The 22,008-nt window shown below is 45.1% G+C and overlaps 1 non-coding gene and 1 pseudogene across 1 annotated transcript; one reads left to right on the top strand and one right to left on the bottom strand.

The window, feature by feature from the left end:
• Positions 1–7,771: 7,771 nt before the first annotated feature.
• LOC142446127 (non-histone chromosomal protein HMG-14 pseudogene) lies at positions 7,772–8,165 on the top strand (annotated as a pseudogene).
• Positions 8,166–18,658: 10,493 nt separating this feature from the next.
• LOC142447497 (U6 spliceosomal RNA) lies at positions 18,659–18,765 on the bottom strand. The gene has a single exon (XR_012784195.1). It is a non-coding gene; the product is annotated as a U6 spliceosomal RNA (small nuclear RNA).
• Positions 18,766–22,008: the final 3,243 nt, after the last annotated feature.

The raw sequence follows: 22,008 nt of genomic DNA, 5'->3' as shown, positions 1-22,008 counted from the left end.
TTCCCCTGAAGATATTTGTTTGCTTAGTAGCTTTCCTATGAAGTCTGTGTCCACTGTGGCACAGTGTGGCTGACACTTTCACCCAATATTTTAAAAATGTATATATATTCTTTTTAAAATTGTAAAGCCTTACTTCCTATGCAGGAGCTCATCCATATGCCTGCATGATTTTGTAGTCAGGCAACGAATCTTCCGAGGTTGCATTTGACAGGTTTAGACTTGAAGACGTCTGTGACAGGTGTGGGTTTTTCATCTTTAGATCCAAATCAAGTCACCCTTTCTGAGAATGAAGTTACTGGGTGTTCACAACCTGCCCCATCAATTAGAGCTACTGTGCAAACTGATCTGGGTTGAGGGATCAGGAGATTACTAGGATTAATCCCAGGCAAGAATTCCACATATTCTCAATCTTCTTTTCCAAAGTCAGTATTTGTTTATGTCAGTTTGTTTGAAGTCTCTGGCCGATTTCCAAGGTTCTGAAGCCACACGTCTAATAATATATCAAAGAAAACAAAGGAAATGATCACTAGGTCGGGAGGGGTGGCAGGTCAATTCATCCACAGGCAAGACTCCATAAGTGAGGAAAGGACCACATGCACGCTTACTGAACTTCAGGCTAAAGGGGGGGGGCAGAATTTATTCTCCCCCCTCTCTGTCAGTTTGTTGTATTTTGGTGCTTTGTCGGTTTCTGGATGCCGGAGACCATGTCACTGGTATTTCAAATGCTGGCAGTGTCATCCATGACGAACAGGTTTCAGTACAGTTTCCAGACTAAGAACAGACTCAGGAAAATTAATAAGTGATCCACTTCTGAGGGATTAGCCCCTGGAAACCTTATGAGTGACAATGGAACGTGAGCTGACATATTCCTGGAAGATGAGTCTCTTAGGTTAGAAGCGATTCAAAATCTGACTGGAATAAATGATGATGTAAAAGAACTAAACAGAACATTTCAAAGGACAGCTGGGAGGAGACCAAGTAAAATATTCTAAGGAAATGTGCAAAGATGTGACTTTAGAAAACCAAACAGGAAGAACACACTCAGTATTTCTCAAGCTGAAAGAGCTAAAGAAAAAAATTCAAATCTCAAAATTTAATATTGAAAGATTCTATGGGCAAAAGATTGAATGATGGAAGGAACACAGTCAGTCACTGTACCTAAAAGAGTTGACTGACATGCAACCATTTTAAGAGATAGCAAATGATCGGAGTTCATGGTATAGGGACTAGCATAAACAAAGCTCCAGGAATTGACAGAATGTGAAATGAAAATTTTCAACAAGCTGATGCAATCCCGGAAACAGTAGTCTATGCCAAGAAACTTGGAAGACAGCTGGCTACTCGGCCAACTAACTGGAAGGCATTCATATTTATGCCCATTCCAAAGAAAGGTGACCCTACATAATGCAGAAAATATAGACTAATATCATTAATATCAATTAAAATTACATTTTGTCGAAGATAATTCAAAAATGGTTGCAGCAGTACATTGATGGGAGCTGCCAGAATTTCCCACCAGAGTCAGAGACAGGTCTGCAATGAGGAGTATGATAGCTGACAGCAGGCAATGACAGAGATAGACTTGCTTTTTATTGACTATGCAAAGGGATTCAACTGTGTGGATCATATCAAAAGATTAATAATATTATGAACAATAGGAATTTCAGAATACTTACTTATGTTCATAGAAAACCAAGATGCAGTTGTGGGAACCCAGCAGTGGGATACTGTATGGTATTAAGGTAGGAAAGGTGTGTGCCAGAGTTGTATTTTAGCATCATACTTCTTCAATCTGCATGCTGTGCTAATAATCCAAGAAGCTGCACCTTAGAAGAACGTGGGATCCGTATTTTAGGAAGGCTTATTGACAAAGGCGACATAACCTTGTTTGCTGAAAGCAAAGAAGACCTGAAGCACTTACTACTGAAGATCAAAGACTAGAATACTTGATATGAATTGCAACTCTTTGTGAAGAAAACTCTATCTTCACAACTGGACCAATAGAAAACATCCTGATAGGTGGAGAAAGGTCGACATTGTTAGGATTTCATTTTAATTTTGCTTGGACTCTCCACCAATATCCATGGGCGCAACAGTGGAGAAATCTAGTCATGTATTGCCGCAGGCAAATCTGCCGTATCAGATCTCTTTAATGTGTCAAAGAGCAAAGAGGTCACTTTGAGGACGAAGATGTGCCAGCGATATGCATGTGAAAGTACCCAGTGAGTAAGGAAGACTAACAAAGAACTGCTTCATTTAAATGTGGTGTTGGTTAAGACTATTGAAAGTACTTTGGACTTTTCCAGAATCACAGCAAGAGTGCTTTCAGGTGAGGATGGAGAGACTTTGTCTCACACATTTTGGACCTGGTATCGGGAGAGACCAGTCCCTAGAGGAGGACATCATGTGTGATAGAGGATTCATTGACAGCAAGGAAACCATTCATGGAGATGGCTGTAACAATGGGCTAACCAACAAAATTTGGGAGGTTGGAGCAAAATTGGGCCATCCTGTTGTACACTGGTCTCAGCATACGGGAATTGACCCTAGGGTACCTGAGAACAACATAGCCTCTGTTCTGCATTTCGGTGATTTGGCTCTGTGATGGTATGGCACTGAGGGCTAGTCATCAGAACCACAATTTTAACTGGGTTTAGAGACCCTGCAACTCTCTTAGAAAAAGCATTGGCAAACTCCTGTCTCTCAAGATTCAAGTCCCTCCTTCCTCCTTTGTTTTTCTATCTCCAGAAACTATTTTCTTAGTTGCTCTACAAATACGTTCAATCTGTGATCATTGACTCTGATATTTAAAATGTGGCTTTCCTTACAGGCCAATTCTAGACAAACTTCCTGGATTGAGAATTTGCCTTCAAAGATATAAAACAGTAATGACAACAACAGCAGCAGCAGCAACCACCACCAGCAGCTGACTCTCTTAACCCAGCCCTCCTAAGCCAAGTCACTAGATTAGCTGATATGATTATATAATTTAATTAAATACTATTTAAATCAATGAATGCTAAGTATAAAAAGGGAGCTGTTTCTATGAAAACAAAATCGCATGCTTTGAAAAGATTCAATAAATGTGATTTGCTAAAAACCTTGCTTTTGAATTAGGTGTGGGTGACAGAACTATAAATGATTATAGAAAAATATGGGAAGATTTTGGATTCTGATTACTTTGTAAGTGTCCTTCAAATTTCACTGTTTTAAAGAAATAGAATCTGAAGAGGGTAGATGATATAATATGGTGGCTGTTGAAATAAGAAGAGTTTTCTTAATCTATGTTCATTCTAATATTCAAAGGAAATAGCTTAATAGTTACCTTTATAAAAAGTTGGCAAAAAAAGTACGTATTTTTAAGCCACAAGAAACTATTGAGGATCTTCTGCTTTATTTTTGTTTTTAATGATTCTCTGATTCATCCAATTTTTTTAATGGATCAATATACTACCAGTCCCAATCAGAACAGTAGCTTCTTCTGTCCCCCATGAGTTCCCAAACCCAGAGGCTCTATGGAAAGCTTACTGCCTGCGATGCTCTCCTAGAATCTGGCTTCCTTGTTCATCTCCTTATTGATGGTGGAGAAAGAAAAATGCAGACTGGAGTCAGGGCCACTGGCAGTCTGGAGCCATTGTGCCACACCAGGGAATCTTTAGAGATGAGCAAAGACGTTCAACTTCTAATCTGTTAGGCAACTCTTGGTGCTTCCATGTAATTGAGACTGGGAGAGGGGCCTTATAAATACTCTCCTTGAGAGGCCCGGGAGTCAGAAGCTTTATACATGAGGAAAAATAGTAGTAGCTCTTTGCTTTAGCCTTCCAAGGTTAAAATTAGGTAGTAGTTGAAGGTTAAGAAGCAGATCAGCCAAGTCCTGTACCCAGGACAATTAAGGGGCCTGTGGACATGTGGCCCAATCCCACTCACCTAAATAATGCCTTGAGACAAAGCTTCAAGGAGGGAAACCTGTGGCAATGATTTTCTCTCACTCGAAGTATGGGTTCACCTAGAGGTTCTGTTTGCTTTTCACAGCCCACCACTCCTTTTTATTCTTTCCCTTAAACTGGTCAACAAATCAAGTATTCGTATTCCATATAAAATTTTCTCATCTTTAAGGAGACCGCGATGAGTACTCTGCTCTCAGTGCGTATCAGAATTTATTTTGCCCGAACTCCCAGTGAATCAGAAAAATATGAATACCGAAAAGCAAGGGGAGCTTGCGCGAACATCTTTGCTTTCCTAAGGAAGAAGAGGGCTTCAGGCACTGATGTTGGTTAACACAGGGGAGACAAAGTTAGAACAAGATTGTTAGAAATGAGTCAGCCCATGTTACAGAGGAGCGTCCTCCTCAGTTTGTTGAGAATCTAGATGAACAGGCAGAGAAAAGCAGGTAGGATTGTCATCATTTTGAAATGTGACTCTTTTGATAAGGGACCGAATGAGAGACCCCCAAGAAGCTTTGTGTGTGTTGTTCAAAGGCGTTGTGTGCATCTACACGTCGGCATCCATCACAGCAAAGGAACAAACACAACCTCTCACAGCAAGGCTCAGAGAAGCAGAACTTTGGGCTCCTTGCCAATGGCTTAGCTGAAATTAGTTTGGTACTTCTTATTTTCTTGTAAAGTCTGAATCTGGGTCTGGATGCCCGGACCACTTCCCCGCCCTCCCCCCAACAGTTAGGAAACCAACGAGGCTTTGAATGAAAAATTAACCTGAGGAAGACAGGGCGCCCACTCTCTCTTCAGCGCCACCGGACTGGGGAGAGAAGTCTTAATAAGGGTGCTAAGAGCAGCTCCAGTGATCCGAGAGGATTTATGACTTTTTGCAGAGGTGGATGTTTGGTGTGAAACTTGTTAGCGAGCCAGGGACCAACAGCCTACAGTTTTTCTGCTGGGAGCCAGAGCAGGACCTTCCTGCATCTAGTCGCTGAGCGGAAGAGAGAAATGGCCGCACTTGCCTTCTGCCCCCGTTTGGATCCCCCAAGTCTTTCTTTGCCGACTGTCAGCACCATTGCCAACGGAGGAGAGAAAAAAGCCCATAGGAGGGAGGAAATGGCCTGAAGGCTCCTTTGCTATGGGGGTCTCCCTCCTTTTGTGATACAGCAAGACGGGTCTCAAGGAAAACAATTCCAATTTTTCCTTTCTTGTCTAACGGTGACTGAAATCTGCTCTCATCCAAATGGCGCCCTGCCATTTTATTTGTATTTCTTCTCTAGTTTTTCTGCTCCCCCTCGGCCTCTGTCTCCCTCTCTCCCGCTTCCTTTTTCTGCTCTCTAGCTTCTAGCTCTGGTCTGGTCCTGCTGAGAGAACATAATACTGCCTTATTTGTGACTCTGCAGATATTTCCATGACAACCAACCCATGGCCCAGGTAGGAGCCCATGCCTTCTCATAGGGCTGGGCAAGAGAAAGGCCTTTATTAAAGCGGAAGCACCAGCAGGTTCCCTCCCACAGCTCTTGCCCAGAGAGGAACTTTGGCAGGAGTCAAAGGAGGAACACATGAATCAAAAGCAGGGTTTCCAATTTGCTAAAAATTTTCTCTGTGTAAAAGAAATATCCCAGCTCCATGCACACATACACACACACACACACACACACACACACACACACACATCACTGTTCTATTTCTAGACCCTCAGCCACAGAACATTTTTCTCTTTGCAGGGAATGAGCTTTGATGCGGTAGGCTGTACAAAAGGATGCCTTTGAAATGAGAGGTGGGCCCAGCAGTTGAAGGCTCCTACATGTACCAGGGGGGTGCCAGAGAGAGCTGGGACAGTAGCAAGGTCAGGACTGGCCAACAAGCTTAGGAGAGGGAAGATGTGGGAATCAGGAAGACATTTGAGAGCCCCCGAGTCAATGATGTGTAAGAGAGAGAGGGATAAACTCCCTTTCCGCTAGGGAGTCCTTCAGGTAGAAGCTTGATAATGTGTTCATTATTGTGCAATGTGATTGTCCACACTAAGCCAACACTCATTGCCATTCAGGCAGTGCTGACTCATAGAGACCCCCTGTAGGTTTCCAAGACTGTAATTGTTTATGAGAGTAGAAAGCCTCATCTTTCTCCTGAGGAGCTACTGGTGGTTTCGAACTGCCAACCAAGAGGATCACAGTACAGCGCTACACCAGTAGGGCTCCATGTCCACAATAAAGTGCTAGGAAATGACAGGGAGTCAGATAGCTTTCCCTGCTGGTCTCACCTTTCCTTTTCCCCCTCAATTTCTTTTTGTAGAGTTCTACTCCTTTGTTCCCTTGGACTTTTGCTTTGGCCGAGAGAATGCCATTTGAAGGAGAGGCTCGAGGAATCCTAGTCAAACTCCTCAGGTCTTTGGTCCTGCCTCCCTTTCTCCCATCAGAATACTTGCAGCCAGATGAAAAGAAAACCAGAGAAAGAGTCTTTCTCACCCCTCCTGAGAACTGTCTGTACTTTGGAAGCACATGGACCTTGGTACAGCCTGGAGCCAAGAGGGTATGCCAGGTTTTGACTATAGCGGGGATGAGTTAATCTTTATTAAGCAGATGTATAGAGGACCAGTTCATCTCCATAGCATCTCCACGGCCATCCGCTCCCCATTTCTTTTATTGATCTGCCTGTCTAAATGAGTACTTCTAAACTCGGTGGGAGTTTTCCAATTAGATAAAAGGCAATTCATGTCGCCTGCTGCCTCCGCACTGCACTAACAGCCTCAAACCAAGAGAGCAGATTCGAGACTTCTTGGCAGAACAACCTCCTTTCATCAAGGCGGCCCCCTCCCGAGCACCCTCATCTGCAGGACATTTCTCTTAATATCTAAGAGCCTCCTTTCATTGGCAGTTGAGAAAAATGCACTGCTTCTCCAGAAACCGGGGCTTCGAGGTGAGCTGCGTGGTTAATGGAGAGGACACATCGGCCCACTGTCTGGTTGGTGGGCAAGCATTTGGGGGGTCAAGTGATAACCTGAGGAATTTCCAATCTCAGGACTCCTGCCAAGATCCTTGACTTTGGACCCCCCACTGCCTGCTGCTCAAAGGGCCGAGGGAAGCTACCTGTTGCCCACAGGTGAGACAGGGCTGGGAAACAGCTCTGTGGGTTCCACCTCCTCCTGGGAGGGTCCGAAATAGGAAGAGGAGGTGGTGCTACCATGGAGTGCTTCCTCATGGCCAGCCTGCCTCATTTTCTAGCTCTCAGGCACCCTTTCCTTTCTCACTAAGTGCTCTAAGTGGCCAGCCCACCTGACTTGAGAAAGGCAAGCCTTTCCCAGCTCCCAGATCCTCCCTCCTCTGGATGCTTTCCTACGGTTGGTATTATTCTTGCTTATGGCGCAGTCACTGTTTAGAACCGTGGCCCTTTGCTGCATGTCCACCATGTGCCAACCATTGTGGGAGAGGGCTTAGGTGGCATGAACAGAGTCAAACCTCACAATGCTACGGGTGAGGAAACTGAGGCTCAGAGAAGTTAAGCATCTCCGCTAAGGTCAAAAACTCCAAAGCCAAACTCACCACCGTTTGAGTTGAGGCCCACATATAGTGACCCTAGAGGACCAGTATAGAACTGCTTCTGTGAGTTTCTGAGGTGGTAACCGCTTGTGGGAGAAGGAGGCTTGTCTCTACAGCATTTACATTCACATCTGACAGATGAAAAATCTCCTGCATTTTACCAGTCACGGTAAAAATCATGAGGGTAGGGAAAATTGGTTGTTGGCGGCAGCGCCAGGCCATCCAGCGTCGAGAAGGCTCTCGGTGCCCTGCGGTCCGGTCCAGAGGCGTCCTGCAAGCGCCCTCCCCACAGCCAAGATGCCCAAGAGGAAGGTCAGCTCGGCCAAAGGGGCGGTGAAGGAGGAGCCGAAGAGGAGATCGGCGAGATTGTCAGCGAAACCTGCGCCTGCAAAAGTGGAGACGAAGCCCAAAAAGGCACCAGGAAAGGATAAATCTTCGGACAAAAAGTGCAAGCAAAAGGGAAGAGAGGAGCAAAGGGACAGGCTGAAGTAGCTGACCAAGAAGCTAAAGAAGACTCACCTGCGGAAAACGGAGAAACGGAAACGAGGAGAGCGCAGCCTCTGATGAAGCAGGAGAAAAGGAAGCCCAGTCTGATTCATGTTTGTCATGTCTCATCAGTGGGCCCTGTTGCCTCCCTTGTACGATCCAGAGGAATATTTTTATCAACTATTTTGTAAATGCAAGTTTTTAGAAGCTCTAGAAACATTTTTAAGAAGGAAATCCCAATTCATCCCATTTTTTTAGTGTAAATCCTTTTTTTTAAGATGTGAAATCATTTCCTGGTTGCTTATTTTTTAGTACAACCAGGAAATAGTGGGATGTTAAATTGTGGGAAGATCTGACTGTCTTGGGTGTCAACATAACATTCCATGGGAAGGGAGGAAGTTTTTGTATGCCTAATACAAAACATTCTTAATGGCAATTTGGAGTCACTGTCATGCATTTGTATGGCTTGAACATTTAAAACTTTGTTTCCACATTTGTTCTCTTAATAGAACTGTGTCTGAAACCATTCTGCCATCATGGCTCTGGTCAGAACTGTGCATTCTGAAACAGCTTTGGTAGTGGTAGTCCAGTGTTCCTGATCACTTTGTTATGTGCTGTGAAGGATTGAACTTTTGAGTGTGTAGTGTGTGACATTGAATTGTAAATTAGTGGGATTTAAGATGTAAGTTTACCAGCATTTGAAGATAATGGTACTTGATTATCTCTTTTTAAAAATTTGCCTCTAAATTTAAAGCTGGAAAGTCACTGGAATTTAGAAACAAATTTTATCTACATGCCATTTTAGGATTTTGGCACATGCTTTAAGGATTGTGTACAAATTGTTCATAATGTCTCTGTCCTGATCTCAAAACAACCAATAAAATGCCAGTTACAAAAGAAAAAAAAAAGAAAATTGGTTGTCTACTCTGGGAGCCACATGTCAACAACATGTAAGGCTTATCAAGATTGTTTTAGACTCTGAAGACTTCTGGGGCAGAATGACTAGGGCCCTAGTGTCTGCTATCTCTAAAACTCCTGTACTTTTATTGAAGACCAGTAAGGCTTTCCTTTAGCTCCTGTGAGTGCAGAGGCCTTTGATAGGACACGAAGCTCTATGATGGGGGCCAGAGAAGGTCTGCATCCCTGGGTGGTGTAAACTATCAAGTGCTTGGCTACTAATGGAAAGGCTGGTGATTTGAATCCACAAGAGGTACCTCAGAAGAAAGGCCTGGTGATCTGATTTTGAAAGGCCACAGCCTTAAAAACATTCTAGAGCAGTCAGTTCTCTGCTGCGAATAAGGTTACCATGTGTTGAAGTGGACCCAAAAGCAATTGGTTTGGTGTTTTGGTTTTATAGAAGGCTTAACTAGCTGGGCTATGATTGACTAAACTTTGCTCCCCATGAGTTCTAAAGGGGTAGCCTTAGATCTTTAGACTTCCTTGCTACCTCTCTCTCAAGGAACTTGGGCCATGCTGCCTTGATATGGAGTCAGAGGACATTCACATACATTGCACTCAAAACGAGTCTTTGTCAACCTCAAACCAATGTTTCGGGGAAGAGTCTGTTGTTGCCGTGTGTCATCTAATGGATTCCAACTCACAGAGGCCCGTAGAGGGCAGAGTTGAAGCTACCTGGTAAAGTATCCTAGGTGACCATCCGTGCTGGAGCACATCACTGGGTCTTTCTGCCCTCGGAGACACTGATGAATCTGAATGGCTGACTTTTCACTTAGCAGCTGTGTTAGTCTCGGTTGACTAGAGAAACACATCCAAAGACACTCACAGGTATATAAGAAAGAGTTTTATATAAAAGAGTAATTGAATATTGAGAAAACATCCCAGTCCAGTCCAGATCAAGTCCATAAGTCTGATATTAGCCCATATGTCCAATACCAATCTATAAATTCCTCTTCAGACTCATCACAAAACACATGCAATGATGCCGAATGCAGGGAGAACACAGGCCAGTGGGTGGAAAGTCTTGTGGATCCAGTGTTTGTAGAGGTATCTCAGTGCTGGTGGGGGTCTCCACGTGGCTCCTTCAGCTCCAGGGCTCTATCATAGTGACATGTATCTTCTCAACAGGAATGTCTCTCAGGGAGTGAGTGTGTGTCCCGCCTCCAGCAAGCTATTTATCTCCTTAGTGCCTCCAAATGAGGTCATCAAGCTGCGACCTGTTTGTAGGCTAAACTCCACCCCTTCATTCTTAAGTCTCAAATGGGCAACAGATTATGTCACTACTTCAGCATTGGTCCTGGTTGGAGATTAGGCCCCTCAGATCAGAGCCCCCTTCCCTCTAGGGAAGTTTCCTCATCTGTAAGCACTTTGCCCAGAGATTGGCGGCGTCCTTGCTCTTGCCCTTTTCTGAAGATCCTCCGCTCAGAAGGGACCCCACGCCACTTTGCCATATTCCCAGAATGCTGAGAGACTCTGGGTAAACATGATTTTGCACAGCCAATGCCTTCAGGCGGAACCTATCATATCTGATGTGATAATTAAGTACCTTCCTCCACACTCCACCACAAATTTATTGTCTTAGTTGGCTTTGTGGATGGAGCATTGAAGGCAGAGGAGGTAGCCAGATTCTTGTGGCAACACCTTGTCTCTGAGCAACTGGTTCAGGCCTGGAGCTCTCGAATGACCTCTGTTCATGCCGGTGAGTTGTGATGCCAGAGCTAAGTTAAAGGTTAAGGTAAAGTAGACGGTCCAAGGTCACTGATAGTGAAGGGATGACTTTGTCGTTAAAGGTCCGTGTCCTTTCCTCCATCCTCACTTCTGGATAAGCACCTGAACAGCCTAGAATGGCTGCGTTGTCTTTCGTAGAACCAGTAGGGAGTGTGACGTGTCTCTAATAGCCTCCCCTCCGCCCTCCGCCGCTCCCTTCTCCTCTCCCTCTCCCATTCCCAGGACTATCCCAGGCGGAGAAGCACAGCTTGAGTCTGGCTTGCCTCTGGGAACAGTTGGCTTGAGTGGACAAAGTGAAGTCCTTCTCTGGCCCACGAAAATCGCATTGTCAGTGTGAGGAGAGCCACAGCTCTCAGGAATGAGACCCCCTTTGAAAACCCTGTTTGTGCATCTTGGCTTCTCAGTGGTGGCACCTCCTCTCCTGCCAGGCGCTGTCATATCACATTGTTTCAGTGGCATGGGGGGAAGCCGGAGCCAGAGAAGGATGGAGCTGTATTATTGTGCAGAAGCCGCCGGCACTTGGTGCTCAGAATCTTCATGAAGATACTACAGAAGACTCTGGAAAGAGGCACTTGACCTTCCCTACATCAGAAGAGAGACGAACTAGGGACTGGCATTGGAATTAGCTTCCGTTCTAGCTCGAGGGACTCACCTTTGCTCTCAGGAAGAAAAGGAAGTGTTTGAAGATTCAATAAAGCTTCTGTTCATTATCAAACCCCAGCAGGACTTTATGATAATTTTTATAACTTCTTCATCCAAAACTCTGGGTGCTTTGAAGGTTAATAACTTGTGTTTATTCGAACCTTCCCTTCAAGGAACTCAGAGAGTGTTGTAGACATTATCTAATTCAGCAGCACCACAGGACAAAGGAACAGGAAAGAGGGAGTGGATGCAGAGAGAAGATTATTCTAATTTAGGAGAAGTGAATAAATAGAATATTAATAGCTCTAACCAAGTATTTAAGTGAGTTTTAGAAAAACTCAAAACAAAGTGTGAGCCAACCAGAAAGGCTTCTTCAGGCCTGGCAACCTTCGACCACCATCTGGCCCAACTCCTCAGGAGCTGGAGAAAGTTGGCTCATGGGCTTAGCTTCCTCATCTGTGAAATGGAAGTTTCAGCTTTAATACTTGGGTTGGTTGTGGACTTAATGGAGTAATGGACTAAAGATGCCAACACAGTGCTCATTGGTCCTCAGCAAATACCACCAACCCTCCCACCTCCTCCACAGAGCTACTGGGGAAGAAACCGGGGTATCTGGTACCCTGCTGAGAATAAGGCAGAGGTGTAGTGTGGCATGGGCTTGTTTGGAGATGAGAGAAGAGCCGTTATGTCTCCTTTCTGGAAACTCTGCCATCCCAAGGTTAGGGCCTCTTGTGAGAAGATTACATCTCTGTTCCCCAAAATCTTGAGCTAACCAAACACATGTCCTCAAGGAGAGAGCGAAACGGAGATGCGCAGCAATTTTATAGTTAATAGGTCTGAGTAAAGTGTCTCTGGCTGAGCAGAGTCATGCGTAGAGATTTCCATTTATCAGCGCGTTCCAACTGTCTTTCTGTTTGCTCGCGATGGAAGAAGAAGCCACTTGGTCTGTGTCCGGTTAGCAGCACTCCAGAATGGCAGGAGATTTCTTCTGTAACAGGAGGTCATGACTTCTCAGTGGTGGCACCTCCTCTCCTGCCAGGCACTGTCCTAGCATCACATTGTTTCAGCGGCATGGGGAAGTCAGAGCCAGAGAAGGATGGAGCTGTATGATTGTGCAGAAGCCTCCAGCCCCTGATGCTCAGAATCTTCATGAAGACATTACAGAAGGCTCTGGAAAGAGGCACTTGACCTTCCTTCCATCAGAAGGACGTCCTCCCCATGAGGAGGAGTGGTTCTACTAACATTGCTAAACACCCAAGGCCTTGTAGAGTTATAAAGTCAGGAAGGACTCAAACAACCAGAATATCCCTAGGATCCAGTGCAGTGCCCTTGTAATTGTGACTAAAGGGTAGAACCTGGGCATGGGCTGCTTCCACCCAGGCTCCCCATTCTACATTCTGAGCCTGATTTGGGTCAGAAAGAGGCCCCCCATTCTTTCTTTATAATATCCAAACGGTTTAATTAATAAGCATATAGATACCATAAAATCCAAACAGAATTCCTCCAAAAATGTCTAATAATATTATCTGGAGGTAAAAATTATTTTTGCTCTAGAAGAATATCAATAAAAAAATGTATTTTTCTACAATGCAGCCTCCAATGGCCTGCTGAATGGAGAGTCACAAGTAGCAATTGTCCTCAAGAAACTGTTCTAAGTGACCCACCAGCAGATTTCACCCAACCTGCCACCATCTCGGGCAAGGACCACACACGGTTGGAGCCTCTGAAATCAACGAACAGACTTATAAAGTCACTGCCCATGTAGTCTTCTCTGATATTCCATGTGGTGACTATTGACAAGAGCATAAAAGAAGGGCTTTTATGTGCTTGGTTCCCAACCAATTTTACCTCCAACCTGTCCATGTAAACCGTAGATCACTGAGGAGGACAGAGGCTTTTGACTCACAGTGAGAGATGTAATCCGAGGTTCCTTTAAGGTCTCCAGACCCTCCCCTCTGACCTGAGCTCATCAGTCTTTAGTACACTCTAGTCCTAAAGGGCCTTACCAGGATCTTGTCTTCAGTGGTATTGCTTGGATTCGTGTGTTCTTATCCTGTATCTTAGAATGAATGAATTTTGGCCTCAGATATTTTGCACATGCCAGTCAGTGAAAAGAAAAAGCCAAGCAATTTCAAAGCAAACGAGATGATATAGCATCATCATGTAGTTCAGGTGCTAAAGACACAGTGACCAGAAAGGTGATGCAGTGTTGCCTAATCTTGGGGCCATTGTGTTTTTGTTTTGTTGAGTTTTAAACCTGAAGCGGGCGCAGAATCTGTCCCTCAGTTCCCATGGAAGCCGTCCTCAGCATCAAGATCAGCTGGGAGCACCATAGTCCGACCACACTGCACACACAAAGGAAGGTAAGCCCCGGTTTGAAAGCCATGTCCTTCCTTTTCTGAGAGACTGGAATTAATATTCAAAGTTTAGGAGTGAAAGTAAATATCCTCATTGACATTTTCTCTACGTTCGCTAGCCTCATCTGGACACCACACAGCTTGCACTGTCATCCCTCGAGACCAATTCCTTTCTGGGCATTACCTGGAGACCGAGGAGACCTCAGAGCCCAGATGCAAGCTGTCCTGGGACATGTACCTCTGAACATCTCAACTACCGTCATTTAAAATCGCGGCCATAAACGTTTCAGAAAATGCCTTTTTTCCCCTTTTTCTGCACTGGATGTACATATTCAGTGATTTTACGACCCAGCCACGTGACCTCGTATTGCTTTTGGGGTTGAATGTATAATTCTCCATTTGCAGGTAGGCTATGTTTTCATTGTTCTCCTAGGTGGTAATTGGGGAGTATTTCATGGCATGGCATAAAGAACAGGTGTTCAGCGCACCCAGGTTACCATCCAACACAGAGACAGCATCCTCTAGCGCTGGGAGTTGAGAGGCAGCTGATTTATGAGCCGCAGAGCAGAACATGGCTGCAGTGGAGAAGTTCTACTCTGTCCTGGAGGGACACCTCCTCGGCACCAGGGAGTGTGGGTTAGTTAAGTTGGGCTACATTTAACAAACAGCTGCACCTATGATCCAGGGGCAACAAAACCACATGTATTTCAAGGGCCAGCACGGAGGGAGCCCTAGTTGGGCTGCTTGCAAGTGGATGTGGTCAGGATGGTGACCACGTCTTAGGTCCACAGTCTGACTGGCTAGGAAATTAATCTGAGTCACAGATGCACTGCCAGGTGCTGGGCTATAGCCCTTGGTCCACAATACAGGGCCACGAGTACACTCCTTGCAAGTCTAGTTCTCTCCACTAGAGATAGAGATTTCTAAGGCCAAGTGTAAGGATGCTTTCCTTCCCCATGAGTTCTAATCTACTCTGGATAGCTCCCGAAGGAATTGGGCACTTTTATCATGAGAAGTTACTGGGCATTCATTAATTCACTCATTTATTCATCAAACACTTTCTGGAAGGCAGCTACTTGGTAGAGTTCTGGGAATAGAAAGGTGAATAAATACCATCCTGCCCCAAGGACTTGGTGCCTGGTGGGAGAGGCAATTACATCTATAGGCATCTCCCATTGGAGAGCGGGACTTGCTAGGAGGAGTGTTTGCACATGTGCAGAGCATGTAACTTAGACTCTATGCAGGTATATTTTACCCAGGGCTTATTTCTAAGGGGAGGCAGTGAGTCTTTAATGGTGGCCTGGAGTTAAAAGGCAGCTAGGGGGGAAGGAAGACTCTAAGCCAAGAGAGTCAAGATCATTAGCATGGGAAGACATAATTGAGCAAAGCCTGGTGCCTTCTGAGATCTCATCTGCATTTATGAGGCTGAAGGAGGAGTATAATCTTTGGAGTATGAAGAAGCTTTTCCAGACCTGCTTCAAGGAGAGTCTAGTCCAGAGCAGAGTTGGCGGATTTAGCAAATAAAAATACAGGACACCCAGTTAAATTTGAATTTCAGACCAGTAGTGGCTTTTTTTTACTCCCATTTCTTCTTCTTAAAGCATAAGAATATCCTACACAGCATTTAGGAACTCTGGTGGTAGAGTGGCTTACATGTTGGCTGCTAACCACAAGGTCAGTGGTTCAAATCCATCAGTTGCTCTTTGGGAGAAAGATGAGACTTGTAAAAATTTACCGCGTGGAAGACCCACAGGAACAGTTCTCCTCTCTGCAGTGTCCCCGCATGCATGCACTCCGTGGCAGTGAGTGTAGTTATGGTTACGCAGTGTTTAAGATCCCTGGTGCTGATGTCGGCTAAGCGTTGGACTGCTGCCTGCCATGACCGTTCAAACCCACCAGCTGCGCCACCGGAGAAAGAGAAAGTTTTCTGCTCCTTCCTGCAAAGACTTAGAGTCTCGAAAACCCTACATAGCGTTGTTATGCACCAGATTAGCATGATGTCAGGAGGTTTGTCTGTGTTCCTCCAGTGCCATAATAGGAGTATACATGTATCTGAAATTCAAGTTTCAGGGAGCGTTTTATAGTTTCTGGTACCCTAGTTAGTCTGAGCCTGACAGCCATTGGGGAGGCACAGAGGATTTAGACGGCATAGTGATGACAAGGTGACAAGACGGATTTCTGGGTTCTGGTTTCCTAGCTTGAGAAGAATTTTGCATTTTGTACCATTACAGGTAAATGGCATCATAACTAAAAGCAAACTCTCCACCATGGAGGAAGTCCTCACTCATAGTCACCCCATGGGACAGAGTAGACCTGCTTCCAAGAGTTTCTGAGCCTGTCATCTTGTCAGGAACAGACAGCCTTACCTGCCGCTTGTGGGTGGCTGGTGGGTTTGAACTGCGAAGCCCAATCAGCAAATCAGTGCTTAACCCACTAAGCCACCAGGACTCTTTGGAAACTGTGATGTGGTTTGGCTAATTCATCATGCATTTATTTTTGAGTCCGTGAACACATCTTTACTATCTTTCCGATGCTGTTCAGTGTGAACAAACAGATTCTAGTCCTGTTCTTGAGGGGTTCACACATGAGTCCCACCTCTGTCACAGGTCCCACATATTGTTGACACAGTTTGAATGCACGGGATGCAATTGAAGATACCACGCATTGGGTCAGGTGCACCATGGTCCTCCAGGAGGCATCTTCTCCCAAGATTAGCCCATCATCAACTCCTCATGCTTGACTGTCTCCCTGTCTTCTACTTCTAGGGAGTTGCTCTAAAGAGAGAACTCCTTCTGGTCACTGGAGGGCTGGGCTGTTTATGTTACGTGCCTGTGGGGACCATTCTTCTGGAAGTGTTTGAGTTTTTCAGGTTGTATATCATCTGATTTCATGATGAGTCATGATGGATTTCAGATGCCACTGGCCGCCCTGTTCGCGGTCGTTAGCAATGCAAGGCTTGTTGTGGGTACAGGCGGGAGACCGAGCTGGTCCTGGGGGGAGGCGAGTCATTATTTCCACCTCGGTGCATTTTAATCATATTTCCCTCTGTCAAACCAAGCAGTACTTTCAATCTTACTACACAGTCTCTGCTTTCTCCACTCAGATCAGAAACAAATCAGCGTGATCCAGGCTGGCAGTGGATCATTTAGAGATTTTCGTCCCTGTTAGCAGCCAAGGGCTGGCTGAGTCTTTAGTCTGTGTGTGTGAATGCGCATGTGCATTTTGTCTTCAGATCATAGCTGCCACTGCCTCTCATTTTTCAGATGCTGTGTATATTGTACTTTAACCTTCATGAATTTTGGAGGTCGTGGAGAAGAGTGAATGAGCACAAGCCAAAGTCTCTAACTGAATTCTGCCCAACAGAGGGGCCTGGCAATCTATCATACTTTTCTTTTAAAATTGAGGAACCACAAATAAACAGTAAAGAGTCTAGATGCTAAGTATGCAACTTTATATATTTTTTACACAGGTGAATGCCCATGTTAACACCAACTAGATCAAGACATACAACATTTACAGGTTCTCTTGCAGCACTTTATTAGTCTAATTTTGCCCCTACTCAAGGTAACAACCTTCCTTCTATCCCCATGAATTAGCGTGCCTATTCTTGAACTTTCTGTAAGTGGGATCATATACTAGACAATCTTTCTTCTTCGGCTTCTTTTATAATTTTTGCAAGATGGATCCATATGGTTGTGTGTCACAGAAGTTTATTCTGTTTAGATTTCTGGATGGTATTCCATTACATGAATATAGCATAATATGTTTAGTCATGAGACTCTTGTTGGATTACTCTCAAGTGTTGACTGTCGTAGTACTTTTAAGACTGCCTTAATGCCTATGAATAGAGTTCATGCCTCCTGTAAGCCAGGAGGGGGATTTGTACCCTTACCTTTATTGGAGAGTTGAGAAACCTTCACAGAGAGTTTCAGTGACTCACCCAATGCCACGTAGCCAGTTAGGAGCAGAACTTGGCCTGGAACTCAGGTCTCTTACCTTTTGGTCCCGTGATTTTACCTAGTCCCCTGCAAACATTGCCCCTGAAATTTTTGACACCCAGATCCTGAGTCAGAAGATCCCTCTACAACTTTGTGTGTGGAGACGCTGATGAGATGCCTTATTTGGTTGGGATGGCTTATGGTTGAACAAAAGCAGTTTTGCCAGTAGCCCTTGAGCACAGACAGTTGACCATGATACTCAGGTAGCAATGACAATGAAGTCTCCTTAATTCTCAGGTTTCACCTGAAACCCCACTCCACAGACCCTAGTGACTAAGCATTTACTTCAAAATCTGGTGCCTGCCAGGCATAGGCAGGGAGCAGAATTTGCAGTGTGGACATCACCTGCAAGGACCCTTGGATTCAGATGCTGTCATTACAATGGTCCCCGCACCAGGGTTTTGGCAAAATTGACAGGATACAGCCCCCACCTCTTCTCTTGCTGCTTTCAGGAGCAGGGGTTAGGGAGGAGTTGGAAGAGGCATGCTAGTATTTAGGGAGTTGGAGAAGGTTGAAAAAGAAGGCCACAGACCAGAAGGTGCCCTGAGCATCGCTTCTAATGATTTCTAAGCTGAGTGCCCAGCGAAGGTATCATTTTCCATCCTGTCTCTCTGCCATGTCCTCACAAATCACTGCGATGGCCGTGCTGGGCCCCTGCAGGATTCCAAGGAGCATGACAATCTCAGGCTGCACAAGCTGTGGCTGGCTTCTCTGCTCATTCTCTTTCTCCCACGATATCAATGCCTTTCCGGCTTATTTTTCATTTTCCTCACTGTTGGTATTTTTCAAAACAAGGAAGGATTTCTAGACTAGGACAGCAGGAAAGATGTACAGAGTCTTTCTGGTCCAGAACAGTCCTCTAGGCTTCATGGTCACCATGGCCCTGGGTCTTCTTTGTTGTCTGGGGTCATGGAGTGGGTTCAGGGTCATGCCACTTTATGTCTAACAGACAGACCATTGCCTCGTCCTGGGCCAGCCTCATCCTGGTTGCCATGTTGAAGTTTGTTACTGATTTTTAAACTATGGATCGCTTCATGAATTGGCATGTCATCCTTGTGCAGGGGCCGTGCTAATCTTCTCTGTATCGTTCCAGTGTTAGTGTTTGTGCTGCCGAAGTGAGCATGAAGCTTGTTGTGGTGGTTAGTTTTCAACCCGTGTCATCAACGCTTCCTTCGTTTCCGGTGGCTCTCAGCTTTACCAACAGGATGCGCCTTTTTCTCCTGGGTGGGTTTTCCGGATGACATGTGCAAAGCGAGGAGCCCAAGTCTGGCCATCCTCATTTCAGAACATTCTGGCAGGATTTGAGCTCACATGGATTTGTTCATTCTTCTGGCCAATCCTGGGATAGTTCATAATATTTTGGTAACACCACAATTCAGATGGCTCCATTTTTCTCTGGGCCCCTTTCTCCATTGTCTAGCTTTCACACATGTATGTGGTGATGGGGAAGACCAGGATGTGGGTCACGGGGATACTCATTGTTCACTCCTTACTGTTCACTTTTCCAGACAAGGAAACGGAAGCTCCAAGAGGTTAACTAGGGTAACTTGCTTGTCCTGATTCGCCCACACCTTTCTGGTTTTCACATGGGGAGTCCTGCATCCTCAAGCCAGAGCAAATGGGGACATTTGTCCCCTTAGGTTAAGAGACTTGCCTACGGTTTCAAGCTGGGAAGTGCCAGGACTGAGGTTTGAATTCAAGTCCCTCTGGTTCCCAAAGTGGCAATTTTCTAGCCCCGTGATACTGATATTTCCCTAGGTATTAGTTTGAAGTAATATAGTCGGTGCTTTGTGGGATAGGCTTCGCAAAAGCGGTTTGGCTGGTGCAGGAGACGAAGAAGAACCACCTCTAGCTTACAGTAATTTACAGATAGCTGTGGACATGTCCACTCTTAGCCTGCCTGCTCTAGCTAACTTAGCTGAGAAAAGGGGGAAAAATCTTATTAATTTAGGTGCCATGGGTGGCAAGGTAGAATAGAACTACTGCCGATCACGGTTCTGCATATTTCCCAAACTTGACTCATGGTAGAGTGTGTTAGTCTGGGTAGACTAGTATAGGCTGTTAATCAGGATACAGCCAATGAGACCTCTGTGTGGGCATGGCCTTCCCCTAAGGATTCTGAGAAATCTATTTTCCTCCTTGGAGGTAGAAGACACTTCTCTCTCTGTTCACTCCCTTGGATACTGTATACTGACAAGACACATGGCACAAAGCTGATAGAGCTGATGCCCTGGGAACTGGAGAAGCCACATGGAGACCCCTGCCAGTGCTGAGATACTTACAATGCCATTGGCTCCAAATACTTTCTACCCCCTGGCCCGTGATCATCCTGCATTCGGCATCATGGCATGTGTTTTGTGAGTCTGATGAGGACTTTATAGATTGGTATTGGACATATGGGCTAATATTCAGACTTATGGGCTTGGACTGTACTGGGCTGGGATGTTTCCTCAATATTCAGCTGCTCTTATATATTAATCTTTCTTATATACATATAAGTGTCTCTGAATTTGTTTCGCTAGTCTACCAAGACAAACAGAGTAGAAATTCCCAAGGTTTGGGAATCTTATTATAGGTAGTGAGATGTGAGGTAATCATTATTATTACCATGGCCTATGGGCTGATAGAGTTATAATTTTTTGTCAATACTGGGATGGGGAAAGCATTCTGGATTCAACTTGGGTCTCAAAGCCATTTTTGTTTTTTTCACTAGCAGTGTAAGAGCCCTGGTGGTGAAGTGGATTATGCTTTGGGGTGCTAACCACAAAGTCGATGGTTCTATCCCACCAGCTGCTCCTCAGGAGACAGATGAGGCTTTCTACTCCCGTAAAGATCGACAGTCTAGGAAACCCACAAGGGGCAGTTCTACTCTGTCATGTATAATTGCTATGCATTGGAATAGACTCAATGGCAGTGAATAGTAAACGAAGATTCCAGTAGCAGCCCCTCCTGCCGGCACGTGCTCAACCCTCTTAAAATATATGCCCCAACCCTCTGGCGGACCAGAACAACACCTGGTTCCCGTCGCTTTTCTCCCAAACATTGTGCATGATTATGGAGACCTTTATTTTCTCTGACCCACTTTCTTCAGGTTACTTACTCAAGCAGAATTTCTCCAATTACCCTAATTAAAAAATGTCTCCATTAGATTTTACTGTTTGGTACAAAAATTATGTGATTAATTTTCTACTGGAAGCCAAACCATATGAATTACTCAACCTTGAGCTTTTAATGTAGCCCCAGGTGATGGATTATTTTCCGTAAGAGGGAATTCCGTGCCACCCCACCCCCTGCCCCACCCCACCCAGGCTGATGCCTGCTCTTCTTTCCCTCAGTGCCACTAAGTTTAGGTAACTCACACAGCATTTTAGGGGGCCAACATTTAGATACATGCAAGCACTGAATGAAAGCCGGACTGTGCCAAGAAGCTTAACTCCGTGCATGGTCAGATCCGGAGGTGGGCCGTTTTTGTCATAAGGTCCTTGTCTCCCAGGAGGATGGCATTGGCCGGGGAAAGTAGGATGCCTGGGAAGAAGGAGAAGAATGGGAGTGGTCGAGTAGGTATTTCTCTATGCAGGTGCCATTTTATTTACACCTACTAACAACTCTTATGAAAAAAGATACACAAAGACACCAAGAGCCAGAGTGGGTGAATAACTTGTTCAGTGTCCCAGGCAGGTACAAAGTGGCAGAGCCAATATCAACCAGGCCTAACTCCAAATCTCATTCTCTCCGTACAGTCCCACAAGGAAAAGAATAATGGAATTAGAACAAATCCTAGGGGAGGATACTAGGAGATGTATCTCTCTCTATAACTATCTCTATATCATTAAACATTTTTTTTCATGGAGAAGGCAGCTAAAAGTACTTCAAATTTGTTAAAAAAAAAAAACAACAACAACACCCGGAGACTTTAAAAGGGCAAAGGAGGGAAGATAAGGCAATGAGCTAGACTGTTGGTAAGTGTTCACTTGAGTTAAAGGGAAGATCATGGTGTTAGTCTGGATAAACCAGGAAACAGATCCACAGAAACTTATATGTACCAGAGAGTTTTGTATAAAGGGTAAGTGTACTTAAGAAAGCATCCCAACCCAGTGCTGTCCAAGCCCATAAGTCCAACATTAGCCCATATGTCCGACATCAATCTACAAAGTCCTCCTCAATTTCAAAAACACATGCAATGACGCCAACTGCAGGAGGAAAGCAGAATCAGTGAGCATGTAAGCATCTCAGCACTGGCAGGGATCTCCACACGGCTGCTCCAGTTTCCAGGGCTGCATAGGGGTAGGTTCCTGTGGCTTCTCCTCAGGGATGTATCACAGGAAGTGAGCCTTGCCAGCTGAAGCAGGGAACTGGCTAAGGCAGC

The sequence above is a fragment of the Tenrec ecaudatus genome, chromosome 4 (assembly GCF_050624435.1).
Source record: "Tenrec ecaudatus isolate mTenEca1 chromosome 4, mTenEca1.hap1, whole genome shotgun sequence".
In the NCBI taxonomy this organism is placed as follows: domain Eukaryota; kingdom Metazoa; phylum Chordata; class Mammalia; order Afrosoricida; family Tenrecidae; genus Tenrec; species Tenrec ecaudatus.
This window is presented reverse-complemented; position numbering and strand designations above follow the sequence as displayed.